The 15,778-nt window shown below is 53.8% G+C and overlaps 36 non-coding genes across 36 annotated transcripts; 7 read left to right on the top strand and 29 right to left on the bottom strand.

Moving 5' to 3' along the window:
* Positions 1-126: 126 nt before the first annotated feature.
* Positions 127-199, bottom strand: Trnak-uuu (transfer RNA lysine (anticodon UUU)). The gene has a single exon. It is a non-coding gene; the product is annotated as a tRNA-Lys (tRNA).
* A 296-nt stretch (positions 200-495) lies between these two features.
* Trnae-uuc (transfer RNA glutamic acid (anticodon UUC)) lies at positions 496-567 on the bottom strand. The gene has a single exon. It is a non-coding gene; the product is annotated as a tRNA-Glu (tRNA).
* A 322-nt stretch (positions 568-889) lies between these two features.
* On the bottom strand, positions 890-962 carry Trnam-cau (transfer RNA methionine (anticodon CAU)). Its single transcript has one exon. It is a non-coding gene; the product is annotated as a tRNA-Met (tRNA).
* An 815-nt stretch (positions 963-1,777) lies between these two features.
* On the top strand, positions 1,778-1,849 carry Trnag-ucc (transfer RNA glycine (anticodon UCC)). Its single transcript has one exon. It is a non-coding gene; the product is annotated as a tRNA-Gly (tRNA).
* Positions 1,850-2,126: 277 nt separating this feature from the next.
* Trnas-aga (transfer RNA serine (anticodon AGA)) lies at positions 2,127-2,208 on the bottom strand. The gene has a single exon. It is a non-coding gene; the product is annotated as a tRNA-Ser (tRNA).
* A 139-nt stretch (positions 2,209-2,347) lies between these two features.
* On the bottom strand, positions 2,348-2,420 carry Trnak-uuu (transfer RNA lysine (anticodon UUU)). The gene has a single exon. It is a non-coding gene; the product is annotated as a tRNA-Lys (tRNA).
* A 296-nt stretch (positions 2,421-2,716) lies between these two features.
* On the bottom strand, positions 2,717-2,788 carry Trnae-uuc (transfer RNA glutamic acid (anticodon UUC)). Its single transcript has one exon. It is a non-coding gene; the product is annotated as a tRNA-Glu (tRNA).
* A 322-nt stretch (positions 2,789-3,110) lies between these two features.
* On the bottom strand, positions 3,111-3,183 carry Trnam-cau (transfer RNA methionine (anticodon CAU)). The gene has a single exon. It is a non-coding gene; the product is annotated as a tRNA-Met (tRNA).
* An 815-nt stretch (positions 3,184-3,998) lies between these two features.
* On the top strand, positions 3,999-4,070 carry Trnag-ucc (transfer RNA glycine (anticodon UCC)). Its single transcript has one exon. It is a non-coding gene; the product is annotated as a tRNA-Gly (tRNA).
* Positions 4,071-4,347: 277 nt separating this feature from the next.
* Positions 4,348-4,429, bottom strand: Trnas-aga (transfer RNA serine (anticodon AGA)). The gene has a single exon. It is a non-coding gene; the product is annotated as a tRNA-Ser (tRNA).
* A 139-nt stretch (positions 4,430-4,568) lies between these two features.
* Trnak-uuu (transfer RNA lysine (anticodon UUU)) lies at positions 4,569-4,641 on the bottom strand. Its single transcript has one exon. It is a non-coding gene; the product is annotated as a tRNA-Lys (tRNA).
* A 296-nt stretch (positions 4,642-4,937) lies between these two features.
* On the bottom strand, positions 4,938-5,009 carry Trnae-uuc (transfer RNA glutamic acid (anticodon UUC)). Its single transcript has one exon. It is a non-coding gene; the product is annotated as a tRNA-Glu (tRNA).
* A 322-nt stretch (positions 5,010-5,331) lies between these two features.
* Positions 5,332-5,404, bottom strand: Trnam-cau (transfer RNA methionine (anticodon CAU)). The gene has a single exon. It is a non-coding gene; the product is annotated as a tRNA-Met (tRNA).
* An 815-nt stretch (positions 5,405-6,219) lies between these two features.
* On the top strand, positions 6,220-6,291 carry Trnag-ucc (transfer RNA glycine (anticodon UCC)). Its single transcript has one exon. It is a non-coding gene; the product is annotated as a tRNA-Gly (tRNA).
* Positions 6,292-6,568: 277 nt separating this feature from the next.
* Trnas-aga (transfer RNA serine (anticodon AGA)) lies at positions 6,569-6,650 on the bottom strand. The gene has a single exon. It is a non-coding gene; the product is annotated as a tRNA-Ser (tRNA).
* Positions 6,651-6,789: 139 nt separating this feature from the next.
* Positions 6,790-6,862, bottom strand: Trnak-uuu (transfer RNA lysine (anticodon UUU)). Its single transcript has one exon. It is a non-coding gene; the product is annotated as a tRNA-Lys (tRNA).
* A 296-nt stretch (positions 6,863-7,158) lies between these two features.
* Positions 7,159-7,230, bottom strand: Trnae-uuc (transfer RNA glutamic acid (anticodon UUC)). The gene has a single exon. It is a non-coding gene; the product is annotated as a tRNA-Glu (tRNA).
* A 322-nt stretch (positions 7,231-7,552) lies between these two features.
* Positions 7,553-7,625, bottom strand: Trnam-cau (transfer RNA methionine (anticodon CAU)). Its single transcript has one exon. It is a non-coding gene; the product is annotated as a tRNA-Met (tRNA).
* An 815-nt stretch (positions 7,626-8,440) lies between these two features.
* Trnag-ucc (transfer RNA glycine (anticodon UCC)) lies at positions 8,441-8,512 on the top strand. Its single transcript has one exon. It is a non-coding gene; the product is annotated as a tRNA-Gly (tRNA).
* A 277-nt stretch (positions 8,513-8,789) lies between these two features.
* Trnas-aga (transfer RNA serine (anticodon AGA)) lies at positions 8,790-8,871 on the bottom strand. Its single transcript has one exon. It is a non-coding gene; the product is annotated as a tRNA-Ser (tRNA).
* A 139-nt stretch (positions 8,872-9,010) lies between these two features.
* On the bottom strand, positions 9,011-9,083 carry Trnak-uuu (transfer RNA lysine (anticodon UUU)). Its single transcript has one exon. It is a non-coding gene; the product is annotated as a tRNA-Lys (tRNA).
* A 296-nt stretch (positions 9,084-9,379) lies between these two features.
* Positions 9,380-9,451, bottom strand: Trnae-uuc (transfer RNA glutamic acid (anticodon UUC)). The gene has a single exon. It is a non-coding gene; the product is annotated as a tRNA-Glu (tRNA).
* Positions 9,452-9,773: 322 nt separating this feature from the next.
* Positions 9,774-9,846, bottom strand: Trnam-cau (transfer RNA methionine (anticodon CAU)). The gene has a single exon. It is a non-coding gene; the product is annotated as a tRNA-Met (tRNA).
* Positions 9,847-10,661: 815 nt separating this feature from the next.
* Trnag-ucc (transfer RNA glycine (anticodon UCC)) lies at positions 10,662-10,733 on the top strand. Its single transcript has one exon. It is a non-coding gene; the product is annotated as a tRNA-Gly (tRNA).
* Positions 10,734-11,010: 277 nt separating this feature from the next.
* Trnas-aga (transfer RNA serine (anticodon AGA)) lies at positions 11,011-11,092 on the bottom strand. The gene has a single exon. It is a non-coding gene; the product is annotated as a tRNA-Ser (tRNA).
* Positions 11,093-11,231: 139 nt separating this feature from the next.
* Positions 11,232-11,304, bottom strand: Trnak-uuu (transfer RNA lysine (anticodon UUU)). Its single transcript has one exon. It is a non-coding gene; the product is annotated as a tRNA-Lys (tRNA).
* A 296-nt stretch (positions 11,305-11,600) lies between these two features.
* Positions 11,601-11,672, bottom strand: Trnae-uuc (transfer RNA glutamic acid (anticodon UUC)). Its single transcript has one exon. It is a non-coding gene; the product is annotated as a tRNA-Glu (tRNA).
* A 322-nt stretch (positions 11,673-11,994) lies between these two features.
* On the bottom strand, positions 11,995-12,067 carry Trnam-cau (transfer RNA methionine (anticodon CAU)). The gene has a single exon. It is a non-coding gene; the product is annotated as a tRNA-Met (tRNA).
* An 815-nt stretch (positions 12,068-12,882) lies between these two features.
* Trnag-ucc (transfer RNA glycine (anticodon UCC)) lies at positions 12,883-12,954 on the top strand. The gene has a single exon. It is a non-coding gene; the product is annotated as a tRNA-Gly (tRNA).
* Positions 12,955-13,231: 277 nt separating this feature from the next.
* Trnas-aga (transfer RNA serine (anticodon AGA)) lies at positions 13,232-13,313 on the bottom strand. Its single transcript has one exon. It is a non-coding gene; the product is annotated as a tRNA-Ser (tRNA).
* Positions 13,314-13,452: 139 nt separating this feature from the next.
* Trnak-uuu (transfer RNA lysine (anticodon UUU)) lies at positions 13,453-13,525 on the bottom strand. Its single transcript has one exon. It is a non-coding gene; the product is annotated as a tRNA-Lys (tRNA).
* A 296-nt stretch (positions 13,526-13,821) lies between these two features.
* On the bottom strand, positions 13,822-13,893 carry Trnae-uuc (transfer RNA glutamic acid (anticodon UUC)). Its single transcript has one exon. It is a non-coding gene; the product is annotated as a tRNA-Glu (tRNA).
* A 322-nt stretch (positions 13,894-14,215) lies between these two features.
* Trnam-cau (transfer RNA methionine (anticodon CAU)) lies at positions 14,216-14,288 on the bottom strand. The gene has a single exon. It is a non-coding gene; the product is annotated as a tRNA-Met (tRNA).
* An 815-nt stretch (positions 14,289-15,103) lies between these two features.
* On the top strand, positions 15,104-15,175 carry Trnag-ucc (transfer RNA glycine (anticodon UCC)). The gene has a single exon. It is a non-coding gene; the product is annotated as a tRNA-Gly (tRNA).
* Positions 15,176-15,452: 277 nt separating this feature from the next.
* Trnas-aga (transfer RNA serine (anticodon AGA)) lies at positions 15,453-15,534 on the bottom strand. Its single transcript has one exon. It is a non-coding gene; the product is annotated as a tRNA-Ser (tRNA).
* A 139-nt stretch (positions 15,535-15,673) lies between these two features.
* Trnak-uuu (transfer RNA lysine (anticodon UUU)) lies at positions 15,674-15,746 on the bottom strand. The gene has a single exon. It is a non-coding gene; the product is annotated as a tRNA-Lys (tRNA).
* Positions 15,747-15,778: the final 32 nt, after the last annotated feature.

The raw sequence follows: 15,778 nt of genomic DNA, 5'->3' as shown, positions 1-15,778 counted from the left end.
TTCCCTCGAATCGTGAAAAATGCAACCGGTCTGCGCAGAATGTTGACAGGAAACGAACTCGGTGCACTGATTACGGCAGGGCTACCAGCGCTACGAGACGAGCCATTACGGAAGCGTTAAAATCTTCGCCCGAACAGGGATTCGAACCCTGGACCCTTAGGTTAAAAGCCTAATGCTCTACCGACTGAGCTATCCGGGCTCACGCTTGTTGTGCATGGAGCGACTGCAAGCAATGTGAATAACTGGAACGCGTGTGTAGGCGTACTACGGTAATTGCTGGCTTCTGGCGCAACTGGCGACTTCACCGACTTCCCACTGACGCTGGTAGCACCCCAACAGCGGACCAGTGCCTCTTCTCCCTTTATCCCGGTGCTGACAGTAATTGCATCCTGTGCCTGCTTCCCCCGATTACGTTCGGTTGAAGCTCCGGAAGGTGGGCGACAAACGAAGGTTGGAAGGCCAAACGATGGAGGGTCGTGTGCGCAAAAACTTCCCTTCCGGTACCGGGAATCGAACCCGGGCCTCCTGGGTGAAAGCCAGGTATCCTAGCCACTAGACCACACCGGATTTGCTCGAGAAACGTGAGATTTACTCCCTCTCTTCTCGCATTTCGTGCTCAATCCGGACTCAGTGTTGTTATCTGTTTGCGAGCATTTTTGCGCGTGCAGACTGGCATGGCGCACAGCTCGAAACTGTCTATTCATTGCTGTTTGCATCATATTTCACTCATAACAGGGGAGGAGAATGATCAAAGTTGTACCTTGCCATAATTGGAAGTAAACATTGTGACGCTGAGGCGTGGACTCCTTGTGGATAACAAACGACAATTAAGTTCGTTCGCTAGCAATAGCAACGCCGTTAATTCAGCCGTGATGTACAGCAAATTAAATGCCCCGGGTGAGGATCGAACTCACGACCTTAAGATTATGAGACTTACGCGCTACCTACTGCGCTACCGAGGCTCGTTGCAACCATCATCCCAGGAATCTTGGTAAGTCTCACATATTAGAGATAGACAGTTTGCGCTTTCTCAGGAATCTGTTGTGTCGCTACGCGTGCTTTCCCGACTTGCTAGAGTAAACTGCTGCCGCAGCTTTTTTAACGACGGAAAGCAGCACTGCCTGAGGTTACAGTACATCGCCCTTGCGGCACCTGAACACAGCGGCCTGTAGGGCCAGGCCGACGCTGGAGTTCAGTAACAGCACGCGGCCGTCCAAGTAGGGTCTCTTGCGTGCTGCATGTTTGGTTCTTCTCACAGCGAATCCTGCTATACATTCCTGAGGCTGGCGCACCTCAAGCGAGCAATCGGCGCGGCAGCACTATAGCGAGAACAGCAAAACGATGCATCGGCCGGGAATCGAAGCCGGGCCGCCCGCGTGGTAGTCGAACAACCTACCACTTTTTTAGTTGTTGTTCTCATTTTGTTAGTTGCATTTGTTGGGGGCGGACGTCCGATGACGTCCGTGCTTCCCGAGCATATTCCCGAGCAGCTGTCTGCAGGGAAAGTGGGATTGCCACCCAGCGACGTCGGATACAACCGAAAAAAGTGCTACACACGCGGAGTCCCCCACTACACTGCCTCAAAGCGACCGCTCGTCACTATTGCGTGAGTAACGTTGCGGCCGCGGCGACGAGCCTTGCCCAAAGACGCAGCGTGCTTGGAGGCGCTGCCCGAATGCACCCTCCTACCTCGTAAAGCGCCTACAGCTACTATCACCGTGGGCCACTGCCGGCGGGCGGGAAGCCGACACAGCGCGGCGTTGCGAGCAGCGGCTGTGCGGTGGTAGTGTAATGGTGAGCATAGTTGCCTTCCGAGCAGTTGAGCCGCGTTCGATTCCCGGCCACCGCAACGGGCGCAAATCTATGCGTATGAGTATGTGAGCCACGTGCTGTTGAATTAACGTTTTCTTTCCGTCGTCGCTCCACGCAGGCCATGCTGTAGTATGTCCCGACTTGTCCCGACTTTGCTCGGCTGACGCGAAAGCTGACGCTTGGAATTCGCCCTTATCAAAAGGACAGGCGCTATAAACGACTGTGAGAGGTGAGGTGTAGCGAGGTACCAAAACGACAGGCAAACTGCGAAATTTTCTGCTCTCTCTTCTGAAACAAAAAATAAAAAAAACCGACGCAGTCGGTAGGACTCGAACCTACGCTCCCAGAGGGAATCTGATTTCTAGTCAGACGCCTTAACCACTCGGCCACGACTGCTCGTAGCTAAAGCTTCCCTCGAATCGTGAAAAATGCAACCGGTCTGCGCAGAATGTTGACAGGAAACGAACTCGGTGCACTGATTACGGCAGGGCTACCAGCGCTACGAGACGAGCCATTACGGAAGCGTTAAAATCTTCGCCCGAACAGGGATTCGAACCCTGGACCCTTAGGTTAAAAGCCTAATGCTCTACCGACTGAGCTATCCGGGCTCACGCTTGTTGTGCATGGAGCGACTGCAAGCAATGTGAATAACTGGAACGCGTGTGTAGGCGTACTACGGTAATTGCTGGCTTCTGGCGCAACTGGCGACTTCACCGACTTCCCACTGACGCTGGTAGCACCCCAACAGCGGACCAGTGCCTCTTCTCCCTTTATCCCGGTGCTGACAGTAATTGCATCCTGTGCCTGCTTCCCCCGATTACGTTCGGTTGAAGCTCCGGAAGGTGGGCGACAAACGAAGGTTGGAAGGCCAAACGATGGAGGGTCGTGTGCGCAAAAACTTCCCTTCCGGTACCGGGAATCGAACCCGGGCCTCCTGGGTGAAAGCCAGGTATCCTAGCCACTAGACCACACCGGATTTGCTCGAGAAACGTGAGATTTACTCCCTCTCTTCTCGTATTTCGTGCTCAATCCGGACTCAGTGTTGTTATCTGTTTGCGAGCATTTTTGCGCGTGCAGACTGGCATGGCGCACAGCTCGAAACTGTCTATTCATTGCTGTTTGCATCATATTTCACTCATAACAGGGGAGGAGAATGATCAAAGTTGTACCTTGCCATAATTGGAAGTAAACATTGTGACGCTGAGGCGTGGACTCCTTGTGGATAACAAACGACAATTAAGTTCGTTCGCTAGCAATAGCAACGCCGTTAATTCAGCCGTGATGTACAGCAAATTAAATGCCCCGGGTGAGGATCGAACTCACGACCTTAAGATTATGAGACTTACGCGCTACCTACTGCGCTACCGAGGCTCGTTGCAACCATCATCCCAGGAATCTTGGTAAGTCTCACATATTAGAGATAGACAGTTTGCGCTTTCTCAGGAATCTGTTGTGTCGCTACGCGTGCTTTCCCGACTTGCTAGAGTAAACTGATGCCGCAGCTTTTTTAACGACGGAAAGCAGCACTGCCTGAGGTTACAGTACATCGCCCTTGCGGCACCTGAACACAGCGGCCTGTAGGGCCAGGCCGACGCTGGAGTTCAGTAACAGCACGCGGCCGTCCAAGTAGGGTCTCTTGCGTGCTGCATGTTTGGTTCTTCTCACAGCGAATCCTGCTATACATTCCTGAGGCTGGCGCACCTCAAGCGAGCAATCGGCGCGGCAGCACTATAGCGAGAACAGCAAAACGATGCATCGGCCGGGAATCGAAGCCGGGCCGCCCGCGTGGTAGTCGAACAACCTACCACTTTTTTAGTTGTTGTTCTCATTTTGTTAGTTGCATTTGTTGGGGGCGGACGTCCGATGACGTCCGTGCTTCCCGAGCATATTCCCGAGCAGCTGTCTGCAGGGAAAGTGGGATTGCCACCCAGCGACGTCGGATACAACCGAAAAAAGTGCTACACACGCGGAGTCCCCCACTACACTGCCTCAAAGCGACCGCTCGTCACTATTGCGTGAGTAACGTTGCGGCCGCGGCGACGAGCCTTGCCCAAAGACGCAGCGTGCGTGGAGGCGCTGCCCGAATGCACCCTCCTACCTCGTAAAGCGCCTACAGCTACTATCACCGTGGGCCACTGCCGGCGGGCGGGAAGCCGACACAGCGCGGCGTTGCGAGCAGCGGCTGTGCGGTGGTAGTGTAATGGTGAGCATAGTTGCCTTCCGAGCAGTTGAGCCGCGTTCGATTCCCGGCCACCGCAACGGGCGCAAATCTATGCGTATGAGTATGTGAGCCACGTGCTGTTGAATTAACGTTTTCTTTCCGTCGTCGCTCCACGCAGGCCATGCTGTAGTATGTCCCGACTTGTCCCGACTTTGCTCGGCTGACGCGAAAGCTGACGCTTGGAATTCGCCCTTATCAAAAGGACAGGCGCTATAAACGACTGTGAGAGGTGAGGTGTAGCGAGGTACCAAAACGACAGGCAAACTGCGAAATTTTCTGCTCTCTCTTCTGAAACAAAAAATAAAAAAAACCGACGCAGTCGGTAGGACTCGAACCTACGCTCCCAGAGGGAATCTGATTTCTAGTCAGACGCCTTAACCACTCGGCCACGACTGCTCGTAGCTAAAGCTTCCCTCGAATCGTGAAAAATGCAACCGGTCTGCGCAGAATGTTGACAGGAAACGAACTCGGTGCACTGATTACGGCAGGGCTACCAGCGCTACGAGACGAGCCATTGCGGAAGCGTTAAAATCTTCGCCCGAACAGGGATTCGAACCCTGGACCCTTAGGTTAAAAGCCTAACGCTCTACCGACTGAGCTATCCGGGCTCACGCTTGTTGTGCATGGAGCGACTGCAAGCAATGTGAATAACTGGAACGCGTGTGTAGGCGTACTACGGTAATTGCTGGCTTCTGGCGCAACTGGCGACTTCACCGACTTCCCACTGACGCTGGTAGCACCCCAACAGCGGACCAGTGCCTCTTCTCCCTTTATCCCGGTGCTGACAGTAATTGCATCCTGTGCCTGCTTCCCCCGATTACGTTCGGTTGAAGCTCCGGAAGGTGGGCGACAAACGAAGGTTGGAAGGCCAAACGATGGAGGGTCGTGTGCGCAAAAACTTCCCTTCCGGTACCGGGAATCGAACCCGGGCCTCCTGGGTGAAAGCCAGGTATCCTAGCCACTAGACCACACCGGATTTGCTCGAGAAACGTGAGATTTACTCCCTCTCTTCTCGTATTTCGTGCTCAATCCGGACTCAGTGTTGTTATCTGTTTGCGAGCATTTTTGCGCGTGCAGACTGGCATGGCGCACAGCTCGAAACTGTCTATTCATTGCTGTTTGCATCATATTTCACTCATAACAGGGGAGGAGAATGATCAAAGTTGTACCTTGCCATAATTGGAAGTAAACATTGTGACGCTGAGGCGTGGACTCCTTGTGGATAACAAACGACAATTAAGTTCGTTCGCTAGCAATAGCAACGCCGTTAATTCAGCCGTGATGTACAGCAAATTAAATGCCCCGGGTGAGGATCGAACTCACGACCTTAAGATTATGAGACTTACGCGCTACCTACTGCGCTACCGAGGCTCGTTGCAACCATCATCCCAGGAATCTTGGTAAGTCTCACATATTAGAGATAGACAGTTTGCGCTTTCTCAGGAATCTGTTGTGTCGCTACGCGTGCTTTCCCGACTTGCTAGAGTAAACTGCTGCCGCAGCTTTTTTAACGACGGAAAGCAGCACTGCCTGAGGTTACAGTACATCGCCCTTGCGGCACCTGAACACAGCGGCCTGTAGGGCCAGGCCGACGCTGGAGTTCAGTAACAGCACGCGGCCGTCCAAGTAGGGTCTCTTGCGTGCTGCATGTTTGGTTCTTCTCACAGCGAATCCTGCTATACATTCCTGAGGCTGGCGCACCTCAAGCGAGCAATCGGCGCGGCAGCACTATAGCGAGAACAGCAAAACGATGCATCGGCCGGGAATCGAAGCCGGGCCGCCCGCGTGGTAGTCGAACAACCTACCACTTTTTTAGTTGTTGTTCTCATTTTGTTAGTTGCATTTGTTGGGGGCGGACGTCCGATGACGTCCGTGCTTCCCGAGCATATTCCCGAGCAGCTGTCTGCAGGGAAAGTGGGATTGCCACCCAGCGACGTCGGATACAACCGAAAAAAGTGCTACACACGCGGAGTCCCCCACTACACTGCCTCAAAGCGACCGCTCGTCACTATTGCGTGAGTAACGTTGCGGCCGCGGCGACGAGCCTTGCCCAAAGACGCAGCGTGCGTGGAGGCGCTGCCCGAATGCACCCTCCTACCTCGTAAAGCGCCTACAGCTACTATCACCGTGGGCCACTGCCGGCGGGCGGGAAGCCGACACAGCGCGGCGTTGCGAGCAGCGGCTGTGCGGTGGTAGTGTAATGGTGAGCATAGTTGCCTTCCGAGCAGTTGAGCCGCGTTCGATTCCCGGCCACCGCAACGGGCGCAAATCTATGCGTATGAGTATGTGAGCCACGTGCTGTTGAATTAACGTTTTCTTTCCGTCGTCGCTCCACGCAGGCCATGCTGTAGTATGTCCCGACTTGTCCCGACTTTGCTCGGCTGACGCGAAAGCTGACGCTTGGAATTCGCCCTTATCAAAAGGACAGGCGCTATAAACGACTGTGAGAGGTGAGGTGTAGCGAGGTACCAAAACGACAGGCAAACTGCGAAATTTTCTGCTCTCTCTTCTGAAACAAAAAATAAAAAAAACCGACGCAGTCGGTAGGACTCGAACCTACGCTCCCAGAGGGAATCTCATTTCTAGTCAGACGCCTTAACCACTCGGCCACGACTGCTCGTAGCTAAAGCTTCCCTCGAATCGTGAAAAATGCAACCGGTCTGCGCAGAATGTTGACAGGAAACGAACTCGGTGCACTGATTACGGCAGGGCTACCAGCGCTACGAGACGAGCCATTACGGAAGCGTTAAAATCTTCGCCCGAACAGGGATTCGAACCCTGGACCCTTAGGTTAAAAGCCTAATGCTCTACCGACTGAGCTATGCGGGCTCACGCTTGTTGTGCATGGAGCGACTGCAAGCAATGTGAATAACTGGAACGCGTGTGTAGGCGTACTACGGTAATTGCTGGCTTCTGGCGCAACTGGCGACTTCACCGACTTCCCACTGACGCTGGTAGCACCCCAACAGCGGACCAGTGCCTCTTCTCCCTTTATCCCGGTGCTGACAGTAATTGCATCCTGTGCCTGCTTCCCCCGATTACGTTCGGTTGAAGCTCCGGAAGGTGGGCGACAAACGAAGGTTGGAAGGCCAAACGATGGAGGGTCGTGTGCGCAAAAACTTCCCTTCCGGTACCGGGAATCGAACCCGGGCCTCCTGGGTGAAAGCCAGGTATCCTAGCCACTAGACCACACCGGATTTGCTCGAGAAACGTGAGATTTACTCCCTCTCTTCTCGTATTTCGTGCTCAATCCGGACTCAGTGTTGTTATCTGTTTGCGAGCATTTTTGCGCGTGCAGACTGGCATGGCGCACAGCTCGAAACTGTCTATTCATTGCTGTTTGCATCATATTTCACTCATAACAGGGGAGGAGAATGATCAAAGTTGTACCTTGCCATAATTGGAAGTAAACATTGTGACGCTGAGGCGTGGACTCCTTGTGGATAACAAACGACAATTAAGTTCGTTCGCTAGCAATAGCAACGCCGTTAATTCAGCCGTGATGTACAGCAAATTAAATGCCCCGGGTGAGGATCGAACTCACGACCTTAAGATTATGAGACTTACGCGCTACCTACTGCGCTACCGAGGCTCGTTGCAACCATCATCCCAGGAATCTTGGTAAGTCTCACATATTAGAGATAGACAGTTTGCGCTTTCTCAGGAATCTGTTGTGTCGCTACGCGTGCTTTCCCGACTTGCTAGAGTAAACTGCTGCCGCAGCTTTTTTAACGACGGAAAGCAGCACTGCCTGAGGTTACAGTACATCGCCCTTGCGGCACCTGAACACAGCGGCCTGTAGGGCCAGGCCGACGCTGGAGTTCAGTAACAGCACGCGGCCGTCCAAGTAGGGTCTCTTGCGTGCTGCATGTTTGGTTCTTCTCACAGCGAATCCTGCTATACATTCCTGAGGCTGGCGCACCTCAAGCGAGCAATCGGCGCGGCAGCACTATAGCGAGAACAGCAAAACGATGCATCGGCCGGGAATCGAAGCCGGGCCGCCCGCGTGGTAGTCGAACAACCTACCACTTTTTTAGTTGTTGTTCTCATTTTGTTAGTTGCATTTGTTGGGGGCGGACGTCCGATGACGTCCGTGCTTCCCGAGCATATTCCCGAGCAGCTGTCTGCAGGGAAAGTGGGATTGCCACCCAGCGACGTCGGATACAACCGAAAAAAGTGCTACACACGCGGAGTCCCCCACTACACTGCCTCAAAGCGACCGCTCGTCACTATTGCGTGAGTAACGTTGCGGCCGCGGCGACGAGCCTTGCCCAAAGACGCAGCGTGCGTGGAGGCGCTGCCCGAATGCACCCTCCTACCTCGTAAAGCGCCTACAGCTACTATCACCGTGGGCCACTGCCGGCGGGCGGGAAGCCGACACAGCGCGGCGTTGCGAGCAGCGGCTGTGCGGTGGTAGTGTAATGGTGAGCATAGTTGCCTTCCGAGCAGTTGAGCCGCGTTCGATTCCCGGCCACCGCAACGGGCGCAAATCTATGCGTATGAGTATGTGAGCCACGTGCTGTTGAATTAACGTTTTCTTTCCGTCGTCGCTCCACGCAGGCCATGCTGTAGTATGTCCCGACTTGTCCCGACTTTGCTCGGCTGACGCGAAAGCTGACGCTTGGAATTCGCCCTTATCAAAAGGACAGGCGCTATAAACGACTGTGAGAGGTGAGGTGTAGCGAGGTACCAAAACGACAGGCAAACTGCGAAATTTTCTGCTCTCTCTTCTGAAACAAAAAATAAAAAAAACCGACGCAGTCGGTAGGACTCGAACCTACGCTCCCAGAGGGAATCTGATTTCTAGTCAGACGCCTTAACCACTCGGCCACGACTGCTCGTAGCTAAAGCTTCCCTCGAATCGTGAAAAATGCAACCGGTCTGCGCAGAATGTTGACAGGAAACGAACTCGGTGCACTGATTACGGCAGGGCTACCAGCGCTACGAGACGAGCCATTACGGAAGCGTTAAAATCTTCGCCCGAACAGGGATTCGAACCCTGGACCCTTAGGTTAAAAGCCTAATGCTCTACCGACTGAGCTATCCGGGCTCACGCTTGTTGTGCATGGAGCGACTGCAAGCAATGTGAATAACTGGAACGCGTGTGTAGGCGTACTACGGTAATTGCTGGCTTCTGGCGCAACTGGCGACTTCACCGACTTCCCACTGACGCTGGTAGCACCCCAACAGCGGACCAGTGCCTCTTCTCCCTTTATCCCGGTGCTGACAGTAATTGCATCCTGTGCCTGCTTCCCCCGATTACGTTCGGTTGAAGCTCCGGAAGGTGGGCGACAAACGAAGGTTGGAAGGCCAAACGATGGAGGGTCGTGTGCGCAAAAACTTCCCTTCCGGTACCGGGAATCGAACCCGGGCCTCCTGGGTGAAAGCCAGGTATCCTAGCCACTAGACCACACCGGATTTGCTCGAGAAACGTGAGATTTACTCCCTCTCTTCTCGTATTTCGTGCTCAATCCGGACTCAGTGTTGTTATCTGTTTGCGAGCATTTTTGCGCGTGCAGACTGGCATGGCGCACAGCTCGAAACTGTCTATTCATTGCTGTTTGCATCATATTTCACTCATAACAGGGGAGGAGAATGATCAAAGTTGTACCTTGCCATAATTGGAAGTAAACATTGTGACGCTGAGGCGTGGACTCCTTGTGGATAACAAACGACAATTAAGTTCGTTCGCTAGCAATAGCAACGCCGTTAATTCAGCCGTGATGTACAGCAAATTAAATGCCCCGGGTGAGGATCGAACTCACGACCTTAAGATTATGAGACTTACGCGCTACCTACTGCGCTACCGAGGCTCGTTGCAACCATCATCCCAGGAATCTTGGTAAGTCTCACATATTAGAGATAGACAGTTTGCGCTTTCTCAGGAATCTGTTGTGTCGCTACGCGTGCTTTCCCGACTTGCTAGAGTAAACTGCTGCCGCAGCTTTTTTAACGACGGAAAGCAGCACTGCCTGAGGTTACAGTACATCGCCCTTGCGGCACCTGAACACAGCGGCCTGTAGGGCCAGGCCGACGCTGGAGTTCAGTAACAGCACGCGGCCGTCCAAGTAGGGTCTCTTGCGTGCTGCATGTTTGGTTCTTCTCACAGCGAATCCTGCTATACATTCCTGAGGCTGGCGCACCTCAAGCGAGCAATCGGCGCGGCAGCACTATAGCGAGAACAGCAAAACGATGCATCGGCCGGGAATCGAAGCCGGGCCGCCCGCGTGGTAGTCGAACAACCTACCACTTTTTTAGTTGTTGTTCTCATTTTGTTAGTTGCATTTGTTGGGGGCGGACGTCCGATGACGTCCGTGCTTCCCGAGCATATTCCCGAGCAGCTGTCTGCAGGGAAAGTGGGATTGCCACCCAGCGACGTCGGATACAACCGAAAAAAGTGCTACACACGCGGAGTCCCCCACTACACTGCCTCAAAGCGACCGCTCGTCACTATTGCGTGAGTAACGTTGCGGCCGCGGCGACGAGCCTTGCCCAAAGACGCAGCGTGCGTGGAGGCGCTGCCCGAATGCACCCTCCTACCTCGTAAAGCGCCTACAGCTACTATCACCGTGGGCCACTGCCGGCGGGCGGGAAGCCGACACAGCGCGGCGTTGCGAGCAGCGGCTGTGCGGTGGTAGTGTAATGGTGAGCATAGTTGCCTTCCGAGCAGTTGAGCCGCGTTCGATTCCCGGCCACCGCAACGGGCGCAAATCTATGCGTATGAGTATGTGAGCCACGTGCTGTTGAATTAACGTTTTCTTTCCGTCGTCGCTCCACGCAGGCCATGCTGTAGTATGTCCCGACTTGTCCCGACTTTGCTCGGCTGACGCGAAAGCTGACGCTTGGAATTCGCCCTTATCAAAAGGACAGGCGCTATAAACGACTGTGAGAGGTGAGGTGTAGCGAGGTACCAAAACGACAGGCAAACTGCGAAATTTTCTGCTCTCTCTTCTGAAACAAAAAATAAAAAAAACCGACGCAGTCGGTAGGACTCGAACCTACGCTCCCAGAGGGAATCTCATTTCTAGTCAGACGCCTTAACCACTCGGCCACGACTGCTCGTAGCTAAAGCTTCCCTCGAATCGTGAAAAATGCAACCGGTCTGCGCAGAATGTTGACAGGAAACGAACTCGGTGCACTGATTACGGCAGGGCTACCAGCGCTACGAGACGAGCCATTACGGAAGCGTTAAAATCTTCGCCCGAACAGGGATTCGAACCCTGGACCCTTAGGTTAAAAGCCTAATGCTCTACCGACTGAGCTATCCGGGCTCACGCTTGTTGTGCATGGAGCGACTGCAAGCAATGTGAATAACTGGAACGCGTGTGTAGGCGTACTACGGTAATTGCTGGCTTCTGGCGCAACTGGCGACTTCACCGACTTCCCACTGACGCTGGTAGCACCCCAACAGCGGACCAGTGCCTCTTCTCCCTTTATCCCGGTGCTGACAGTAATTGCATCCTGTGCCTGCTTCCCCCGATTACGTTCGGTTGAAGCTCCGGAAGGTGGGCGACAAACGAAGGTTGGAAGGCCAAACGATGGAGGGTCGTGTGCGCAAAAACTTCCCTTCCGGTACCGGGAATCGAACCCGGGCCTCCTGGGTGAAAGCCAGGTATCCTAGCCACTAGACCACACCGGATTTGCTCGAGAAACGTGAGATTTACTCCCTCTCTTCTCGTATTTCGTGCTCAATCCGGACTCAGTGTTGTTATCTGTTTGCGAGCATTTTTGCGCGTGCAGACTGGCATGGCGCACAGCTCGAAACTGTCTATTCATTGCTGTTTGCATCATATTTCACTCATAACAGGGGAGGAGAATGATCAAAGTTGTACCTTGCCATAATTGGAAGTAAACATTGTGACGCTGAGGCGTGGACTCCTTGTGGATAACAAACGACAATTAAGTTCGTTCGCTAGCAATAGCAACGCCGTTAATTCAGCCGTGATGTACAGCAAATTAAATGCCCCGGGTGAGGATCGAACTCACGACCTTAAGATTATGAGACTTACGCGCTACCTACTGCGCTACCGAGGCTCGTTGCAACCATCATCCCAGGAATCTTGGTAAGTCTCACATATTAGAGATAGACAGTTTGCGCTTTCTCAGGAATCTGTTGTGTCGCTACGCGTGCTTTCCCGACTTGCTAGAGTAAACTGCTGCCGCAGCTTTTTTAACGACGGAAAGCAGCACTGCCTGAGGTTACAGTACATCGCCCTTGCGGCACCTGAACACAGCGGCCTGTAGGGCCAGGCCGACGCTGGAGTTCAGTAACAGCACGCGGCCGTCCAAGTAGGGTCTCTTGCGTGCTGCATGTTTGGTTCTTCTCACAGCGAATCCTGCTATACATTCCTGAGGCTGGCGCACCTCAAGCGAGCAATCGGCGCGGCAGCACTATAGCGAGAACAGCAAAACGATGCATCGGCCGGGAATCGAAGCCGGGCCGCCCGCGTGGTAGTCGAACAACCTACCACTTTTTTAGTTGTTGTTCTCATTTTGTTAGTTGCATTTGTTGGGGGCGGACGTCCGATGACGTCCGTGCTTCCCGAGCATATTCCCGAGCAGCTGTCTGCAGGGAAAGTGGGATTGCCACCCAGCGACGTCGGATACAACCGAAAAAAGTGCTACACACGCGGAGTCCCCCACTACACTGCCTCAAAGCGACCGCTCGTCACTATTGCGTGAGTAACGTTGCGGCCGCGGCGACGAGCCTTGCCCAAAGACGCAGCGTGCGTGGAGGCGCTGCCCGAATGCACCCTCCTACCTCGTAAAGCGCCTACAGCTACTATCACCGTGGGCCACTGCCGGCGGGCGGGAAGCCGACACAGCGCGGCGTTGCGAGCAGCGGCTGTGCGGTGGTAGTGTAATGGTGAGCATAGTTGCCTTCCGAGCAGTTGAGCCGCGTTCGATTCCCGGCCACCGCAACGGGCGCAAATCTATGCGTATGAGTATGTGAGCCACGTGCTGTTGAATTAACGTTTTCTTTCCGTCGTCGCTCCACGCAGGCCATGCTGTAGTATGTCCCGACTTGTCCCGACTTTGCTCGGCTGACGCGAAAGCTGACGCTTGGAATTCGCCCTTATCAAAAGGACAGGCGCTATAAACGACTGTGAGAGGTGAGGTGTAGCGAGGTACCAAAACGACAGGCAAACTGCGAAATTTTCTGCTCTCTCTTCTGAAACAAAAAATAAAAAAAACCGACGCAGTCGGTAGGACTCGAACCTACGCTCCCAGAGGGAATCTGATTTCTAGTCAGACGCCTTAACCACTCGGCCACGACTGCTCGTAGCTAAAGCTTCCCTCGAATCGTGAAAAATGCAACCGGTCTGCGCAGAATGTTGACAGGAAACGAACTCGGTGCACTGATTACGGCAGGGCTACCAGCGCTACGAGACGAGCCATTACGGAAGCGTTAAAATCTTCGCCCGAACAGGGATTCGAACCCTGGACCCTTAGGTTAAAAGCCTAATGCTCTACCGACTGAGCTATCCGGGCTCACGCTTGTTGTGCATGGAGCGACTGCAAGCAATGTGAATAACTGGAACGCGTGTGTAGGCGTACTACGGTAATTGCTGGCTTCTGGCGCAACTGGCGACTTCACCGACTTCCCACTGACGCTGGTAGCACCCCAACAGCGGACCAGTGCCTCTTCTCCCTTTATCCCGGTGCTGACAGTAATTGCATCCTGTGCCTGCTTCCCCCGATTACGTTCGGTTGAAGCTCCGGAAGGTGGGCGACAAACGAAGGTTGGAAGGCCAAACGATGGAGGGTCGTGTGCGCAAAAACTTCCCTTCCGGTACCGGGAATCGAACCCGGGCCTCCTGGGTGAAAGCCAGGTATCCTAGCCACTAGACCACACCGGATTTGCTCGAGAAACGTGAGATTTACTCCCTCTCTTCTCGTATTTCGTGCTCAATCCGGACTCAGTGTTGTTATCTGTTTGCGAGCATTTTTGCGCGTGCAGACTGGCATGGCGCACAGCTCGAAACTGTCTATTCATTGCTGTTTGCATCATATTTCACTCATAACAGGGGAGGAGAATGATCAAAGTTGTACCTTGCCATAATTGGAAGTAAACATTGTGACGCTGAGGCGTGGACTCCTTGTGGATAACAAACGACAATTAAGTTCGTTCGCTAGCAATAGCAACGCCGTTAATTCAGCCGTGATGTACAGCAAATTAAATGCCCCGGGTGAGGATCGAACTCACGACCTTAAGATTATGAGACTTACGCGCTACCTACTGCGCTACCGAGGCTCGTTGCAACCATCATCCCAGGAATCTTGGTAAGTCTCACATATTAGAGATAGACAGTTTGCGCTTTCTCAGGAATCTGTTGTGTCGCTACGCGTGCTTTCCCGACTTGCTAGAGTAAACTGCTGCCGCAGCTTTTTTAACGACGGAAAGCAGCACTGCCTGAGGTTACAGTACATCGCCCTTGCGGCACCTGAACACAGCGGCCTGTAGGGCCAGGCCGACGCTGGAGTTCAGTAACAGCACGCGGCCGTCCAAGTAGGGTCTCTTGCGTGCTGCATGTTTGGTTCTTCTCACAGCGAATCCTGCTATACATTCCTGAGGCTGGCGCACCTCAAGCGAGCAATCGGCGCGGCAGCACTATAGCGAGAACAGCAAAACGATGCATCGGCCGGGAATCGAAGCCGGGCCGCCCGCGTGGTAGTCGAACAACCTACCACTTTTTTAGTTGTTGTTCTCATTTTGTTAGTTGCATTTGTTGGGGGCGGACGTCCGATGACGTCCGTGCTTCCCGAGCATATTCCCGAGCAGCTGTCTGCAGGGAAAGTGGGATTGCCACCCAGCGACGTCGGATACAACCGAAAAAAGTGCTACACACGCGGAGTCCCCCACTACACTGCCTCAAAGCGACCGCTCGTCACTATTGCGTGAGTAACGTTGCGGCCGCGGCGACGAGCCTTGCCCAAAGACGCAGCGTGCGTGGAGGCGCTGCCCGAATGCACCCTCCTACCTCGTAAAGCGCCTACAGCTACTATCACCGTGGGCCACTGCCGGCGGGCGGGAAGCCGACACAGCGCGGCGTTGCGAGCAGCGGCTGTGCGGTGGTAGTGTAATGGTGAGCATAGTTGCCTTCCGAGCAGTTGAGCCGCGTTCGATTCCCGGCCACCGCAACGGGCGCAAATCTATGCGTATGAGTATGTGAGCCACGTGCTGTTGAATTAACGTTTTCTTTCCGTCGTCGCTCCACGCAGGCCATGCTGTAGTATGTCCCGACTTGTCCCGACTTTGCTCGGCTGACGCGAAAGCTGACGCTTGGAATTCGCCCTTATCAAAAGGACAGGCGCTATAAACGACTGTGAGAGGTGAGGTGTAGCGAGGTACCAAAACGACAGGCAAACTGCGAAATTTTCTGCTCTCTCTTCTGAAACAAAAAATAAAAAAAACCGACGCAGTCGGTAGGACTCGAACCTACGCTCCCAGAGGGAATCTGATTTCTAGTCAGACGCCTTAACCACTCGGCCACGACTGCTCGTAGCTAAAGCTTCCCTCGAATCGTGAAAAATGCAACCGGTCTGCGCAGAATGTTGACAGGAAACGAACTCGGTGCACTGATTACGGCAGGGCTACCAGCGCTACGAGACGAGCCATTGCGGAAGCGTTAAAATCTTCGCCCGAACAGGGATTCGAACCCTGGACCCTTAGGTTAAAAGCCTAATGCTCTACCGACTGAGCTATGCGGGCTCACGCTTGTTGTGCATGGAGCGACTGCAAGC

This window comes from Schistocerca cancellata, unplaced genomic scaffold (genome assembly GCF_023864275.1).
Source record: "Schistocerca cancellata isolate TAMUIC-IGC-003103 unplaced genomic scaffold, iqSchCanc2.1 HiC_scaffold_411, whole genome shotgun sequence".
Taxonomy (NCBI): domain Eukaryota; kingdom Metazoa; phylum Arthropoda; class Insecta; order Orthoptera; family Acrididae; genus Schistocerca; species Schistocerca cancellata.
The sequence above is the reverse complement of the archived record's forward strand: the minus strand, read 5'-3'. Positions and strand labels throughout refer to the sequence as shown.